Genomic DNA, 7,001 nt, shown 5'->3' with positions numbered 1-7,001 from the left:
GGTTGGTGCAACCCAGAGCTGGCTTTTGGAAGAGATCCTCATTTCTCTACTCACCGCTGGCAGGAGCGTGAGGCGGGACATCCACGGTCAGGCAGCCAACTGCGTTTCCCGCTCCTCTCCCATCCTCGCTCCCTTTCATTCCTGTAGTCAGCTGAATTCACTTCCCTACAAAGAACCAGAGACGTGTTTTCACTTCATCACACAACCCACGTTCATTCTCCTCCTGGAAGCCCCTCCTCCCATCACCTCTCACGTCTCACACCTTCTCAAGCTCCAGCCCACCCAGCTGCACCTGCTCACAGACGCCTGACCGCCATTCTCCATCATCATATCCCTGTTTGTTTCTTTACTCCTATAGCTTTTCTCTTCCCCCTACACTGAGCTGGGTGAGGAGTCGTCTCCGGATCCACTGGTAGATACTTCAGCCATAGTGTCTGGACACAGGGAGCAAACAGCACCTCCTACTGTTCCGTATCACCTCCAACAACAGCAGGAGGAAATACAGCAAATTTATGCTGGTCTGTCCTTTGAATTATAATGACCTGCAAATTCCCTGGCACTCCAGGGTGCTGGGTTTTACTGTAGCCTCAACGGATCCCATGGAACCTTCCTTACTGGCAAAAGATCTGACTTGAGTCTCATGCAGTAAGGCCTCCTATGACCCCTCTAGAAACCCCACTCTGTGCTCCCTAATTCACACCTCCACCCAGCTGTGGCATAGATGCAGCTGTTCAGCGTGAGGCAGGGTTGGCGTGCGTCCTGCCCAATCCATGTTGGTGCCCAACCACATCCCCAAGTTCCTGCTCTCCTGGGTTTCGCCCTGAACAGAAGGAACCACTCACCTGGCTGGTCTTTGCTCCAGAGCTCTGTGCAGGGAAGTGTCAATCACAACGAGCCACAGTTACAGGGACAGGGTTCCTGGACCCGATCTCCCCACAGAGATGCCCTTACCATGTCAGCTGTAGTCTTGGTGACCCTCTGCATGGAGAGCCTGGGGCATCTCCAGTGAGGAGCTAATTTAATCCCCAGTGCAAATCACCATCATTCTCTTCAGATGATTAAGGACAGTTGTTGGCAATTAACAAGAAGATTGGGGTGGGGGTAGCCAAAGAGCTGGCATAAAAAAAGTTTTCTAACTCCTTGTGGAAAACCATATTCAGAACCAAAGTTGTAATCAGGAGTTAAAGGGACACAGAAAAACACATCAAGAACTCGTTGAGGAACAAGAAGATGTGACCACTCCCCCCACTCATGCTCTCTCTCTCTCTAGCTCTTGCTCTGTCTCTCAAATAAATAAATAAAATCTTTTTTTAAAGGTTGGGGGGGCACACGCACCTGGGTGGCTCAGTCAGTTAAGTGTCTGTCTTGGCTCAGGACCCGATCCCAGGTTCCTGGGATGGAGCCCTGCATTGGGCTCCCTGCTCGGGCGGTGGCGGGGTCTGCTTCTCTCTCCCTCTGCCCCTTCCCCTCTGCTCTTGCTTGTGCTCGCTCTCTCTCTCTCTCTCTCTCTCTCATGTAAATACATAAAATCTTTAAAAAGAAAAGAAGAAGATGTGACCACTGGGGTACCTAGGTGGCTCAGTCAGTTAAGCTTCCAACTCGATTTCAGCTCAGGTCCTGATCTCCTGGTTGCGAGATGGAGCCCTCCCTCCCTCCACCCTTCCCCTGTGTTAGTCTCGCCACTCTGCAGGGAGCCTGCTTAAGATTCTCTTTCCCTCTCCCTCTTCCTCTCCCCCTCTGCTCTTGCTCATGCTCTCTCTCAGAATAAAAGGTGTGGCCGCCCACTTACCCATGAGCTGCACCTGGGCACGCAGAGGCTCCTCATCGTCTCTCCTGGCCTTGGAATGTGGATTTGCTTGCCTTTCCCACTCCCAGAGGCTGCTCCAAGGGCATAGCCTTGAGATAGTGATGTGATGAAAAGACCTGCCCGAGCCCAGGTGGCACCTCTTTATAAACTTAGGTTTGCAGGGCAGATTCAGGGATCCGTTCATCTTGCTGTTGCCGAGACAAGCCTCGTATGTAAGTTCCCTTTGCTTATTGAAGTTGCCATCTACCAACCTGGAGTGGCCTGCCTCCTTCTTCGGTCCCTTCCTGCCCCCTGTGTGCTGGGAGCCAGCTTCCAGTTACACCAGGAAAGCTCCCTAGAGGGCTCCCTTTACTGTATTTCCAATGGGGTATGTTCCTCAGTGCTTTTTCATCTTTCCAAAATATTGACCATCCTCACCGGGTCAGGACTCTGGTCTTAACATGACTTTAAATTCCATGCTCCTTGCTGTTTATGGCCCTAGGTCTTTTTAGTCTGGAAAATACCCCATTTTGAAAGCATCTTTCCCACCTCAAAATACAGGTATCCCTAACCCCCACATGACTCCAAACAAGATGATAATTTCCCTTCCAAGTCCCCATTCAGCCTGCCTCCTGTGCCTCTCATTGTGTAACCAGACTCCCCTCTTTATTCTGGATCATTTGCACAGGGGTGAAGCATTCCTGAGCCTACACACTTTGCTAAGGGCAAAGCCATATAGGAGAAATAAGTGATAACAAAGGAATTCAGACTTCCAGTGCCCGCCACCCACCCTGGTATCCGAAAGTCCACAGTGCCCCCAACCCCTGGGACAACCATACACTCCCCATGGGTTTCCAACAGTCTTTTCACCAAGAAATTATTCTTTTTGCTGTCTTTTGTTTACTATTGACTATGACCTCATCTTTTTTATTCTATTTTTAGGGCTAATTCTTTAACACTATATTTCACCCACAATATTTTATATTAGTTTGAACATTTATAATTTCAAAGAGCACTATTTAACATTTGCTCATTAAAAATATAAATTTTAGGGATGCCTGGGTGGCTCAGTCAGTTAAACATCTGCCTTTGGCTCAGGTCATGATCTCAGGGTCCTGGGATCCAGCCCCGCATCAGGCTCCCTGCTCAGCAGGGAGTCTGCTTCTCCCTCTCCCCCTGCCGCTCCCCCTGCTCATGCTCGTTCTCTCACTCTCTCTCAAACAAATAATAAATAAAATCTTTAAAAAATAAAATACAAATTTTAGGGACCCCTGGCTGACTCAGTCAGAGGAATGTGCAACTCTTGATATTGGGGTCATGAGTTTGAGCCCCACGTTGGATGTAGAGATTACTTAAAAATTTTTTAAAAGTTAAAACACTTTAAAAAAAAATACGAATTTTAATGGACATTTTCAAGCACACAAAACTGTAGACAATAGTATCACAACCTCCCCTTACACACACACCCCTCAGGAACACCTTGTCTACTTTAAACAATCATTTACACTGAGCAGATCTAGTTTCATTTATATCTCCCTCATATTTCCTTCCCCTAAAGAACGATAATTATACTCTGGCTAGAAACAGTTGGCTGTTCCTGTTAACAGACATCGCTATGATGATGCATTCATGGGGTGAAAACCTTTATCAGTTAATGCATTCAAAGAGGAATGAACAAGTGGGGAGAGCTCACCATAGGAGTGTCACATCATCGCTTCTTTGTTGCCTTTTGGAATGTCCCAGTCGACCACTTCAAACCTCCTCACTCCAATTGTGCAGGTAAACTAATTAAACATCATCAACTACAAGCATTAAAAGAAGATAATGATTATTTGAGAGCATGAATAAAGCAGAAATGTTTAAAAATGGCACCGTGGTTGATGTGGTTGGATCTCTGCTCTGATTCATAAAATGTTGAATCACCTAATGGATTGTGTGCTTTACTGTTAGGAACATAAAATCTCATAGCCCAGAGGTAAATTTGTATGCCTTAATAAAAAGGACAAACAAATGGGTAATCTGTTACAGTCACTATAACGAGAACAATTTCCACAATAATTGTGGACCTGTGCTTATCTGGGTCAACAGCAATGATTTTGGTTCTGCAGATGTCCTTTTGACTGTGGTAACATTTGATGTGGTCAGACCCACCATCTCCCTTAGTTCCCTTTGCTTGCTTTCCACAGAGCTACACTCGTCATATTTTCCTTCTACAGAGCCGATTACTTACGGAGATAGGATTTGGTGTCAGTTGCAGAGACTTATTATCCAAGACAGGTATTTGAACTTGAAGGTTCTCTCAAGTGCCAAAACTAGAAGAATCTGGAGTTAAGGCCTCTGGTTCCAGTAAAATTGTATGTGGAACCAAGAGAGACCCTGCCCGTCACAGCCACATGAAAATGCTGAGCCCAAGACCTGTCCTTGGATGGTTCAAGGCAGCACATTCTATGGATTGGAAAGTGTGGGATACGGGAGTGGATGGAAGTCAGGGCAGAAACTGTCATGGCCTTTGGGTGGCCAGATGTGAGGACTGAAATGAACTCCCACCAAAACTACCTTGGGGCCCAAGTAAAATGGATCCTTCTAGATCTGGCCACACGAAAATGTCAGAGAATTAAAAAAAAAAAACTATCAAATAATTTTTTTCTATGGTGGTTGTCAATCAATGATATTCTAATTCCATCATTCCTTCTACATTTATTAGTAGCTACCAGACCCATCTATCTTTGGTTGCTAGCTCTGCCACTCCAGCTGTGTAATCTTGGGCAAATGAAAGGAAAGAAGCCAAGGGTCAGCCTAGAATTTTGCATCCAGTAAGAAAGACCTTCAGAAATTAGGGTGACACCTCCTTCTCTCCTTCTGTCTCTTTCCCCTGTTCATCCCTCTCTTGCCATGTCCTTCCCCCTGTCAGTCTCCCAAGCAGTTGGCAGAGCTGCAGAGGCACCCTGGTGGTAGCATGGGAACCCTCTAGATTGCAGGGCAGTGAGGACAGAAGTGGGCAAAACAGCTGTGTAGTTGTGTGTTTTAGTCACCACACACCCAGGGATGCAGGTGGTGAGGAGGTAGGGGAGCCGTGGGAAGGAATAGTAGAAGCAAACCTGCATTGCATGAAGGCACTAGAGGAGTGGGGGAAAGTAGGCAGAGAATTCAGGCACTGTGGTTATGAGTGGGATCCTCGAGCATGTAAGTGTTGAGCAAATAGAACGTAATACAGGTTTCTCACTGTTGGAGGAAATGTTTATAAGCAGAGAACAGGGAGAAGCTAGAATGAATCCTAGGGGCTGGTTCTGATGGGAGGAATTCAAATATGAATAACTCATATGTGAATAACTCTTTGTTCATTACACACATGCATGTGTGCACATGTATGAAACCTAATAATGAGTTTTTGCTGAGAGGTCCCAGAAGCAAATGCACACTGGTAGCAAAGCACAAAGCTAAAAGCAGGTCTTGGTTTCCAGCAACCAACCTCCATTGAAGGGATCTTATTCTTTGGTGAAGTGGTAGATACGAGGGCTACGTCTGGAACAGCACAAGATGAGCCTATAATGATTCCTTTTGTTAAATCATGCAGCTATACAGATCTTCCACTGGCCAATCTGGGACGACATGAACATGAAAACAGATAATGATTGCATCACAGTGCAATCCATTGAACCATACAGGAATTTAGGAATCCTTTGGACATGAATAAAAGAGAATGAATGAATGATTAAATAAATACATGGGGTGAAGGGAAGCCTCTTCCTTCAGTAGATTCCTACTAATTAGCGTTGAGGGCTGATGTTAGAGAGCCATCCTATTGTTGGCTGTTCCAATGGGAGCTGTGATAGCTAAGGCACGTGAGTGTAAGGTGACGAGGAGGAGCACAGTGGGACAATCTCAGGACATCTCCCCATAATGCGCTAAATCAGTTGCAAAGACCAAATGGTACACATAAGATGGAGAGATTTGGCAGATGCCAACCTGACCAGGCGATCAAGGTGAGCATAAGCACTGTTAGGATGGGTGAACACCGTGCATGCCCTGGTGTGAAGCGCTGGGAAGAGAACAGCAACATTTCCCAGGTCCTCCTACCGAGGAAATGTGAGTCGAGTCTGGTCTTGAGGAAGCCCAGAGAGACCCACGGGGAGGGTCATTCAACAGAACAAAGTAGGGCGAGGATATGAAAGAAAGGGAAAGTCAGCAATAACAGTTTGAGACTGGAGAACAAGGAAGAGACACAGCAACAAAGTGCACATTCCTGGTGGGTAATCCCAACCAGAAAGGAAAAGATGTTTCGGATCCGTTGGAAAATTTGAGCATGACCCATGGATAGAGCAGTGCTGGTGTGTCTACACTGATTTTCTAAATCAAAGGACAGTATGTTGTTATTGCAGGAGTGTCTCTGTTGTAGGAAAAACCACACCAGTGAGTTTAGGATAGTGTGCAGGGTGTACCCACATTGCTTTCAAGTGGTTCAGAAAAAAAAAGGTGATAACAGAATAAAATGTACAGAAATTAGTTAATACATCAAATGTAGTAAAGTATTAACTGTTGGGGTATTTGGGTAAGGGATAAAATTATGTATATTTGAAATGATATCAGATTAATAATTGTAAAAATAAAATTAATTCAAAGGCGTTGAATTTCTCAATTTTTAAAATGAGGTTGGATAGTGTTAAATACATCTTTGTTATTGATCACATTTTTTTAAAGATTTTATTTATTTATTTGACAGACAGAGACACAGAGAGAGAGGGAACACAAGCAGGGGGAGTGGAAGAGGCAGAAGCAGGCTTCCCCCGAGCAGGGAGCCCAATGTGGGACTCGATCCCAGGACCCTGGAACCATGACCTGAGCCGAAGGCAGACGCTTAACGACTGAGCCACCCAGGCATCCCTATTGATCGCATTTTATTACCTTTTTTCAAATAGACATTTTGTATAATTTAATGGGAAAAACAGTGAGATAAAGATATATTTAGATAAATACTGAAATAACTCACATAGAGCAAATCTGTACCTCAAAAAACCTGAAGGAGGTGCTTCATACTGAAGGAAAATTATACCAGAGGAAAACACACACAAAAGAATTATTATCAGCAGAATTGGCAATCATGTGGATACATGGGTAATCTATACTCTATCATTTCTTATTTTTTCTAAGAGACAACTGGCTCATGACAGCAAAAATAATAGCATTAATTGTGGGTAATAACATACATAGAATAAAA

This window comes from Callorhinus ursinus, unplaced genomic scaffold, assembly GCF_003265705.2.
Source record: "Callorhinus ursinus isolate GAN/ISIS: 27379988/994484 unplaced genomic scaffold, GSC_fseal_2.0 scaffold106, whole genome shotgun sequence".
Lineage (NCBI taxonomy): Eukaryota > Metazoa > Chordata > Mammalia > Carnivora > Otariidae > Callorhinus > Callorhinus ursinus.
This window is presented reverse-complemented; position numbering follows the sequence as displayed.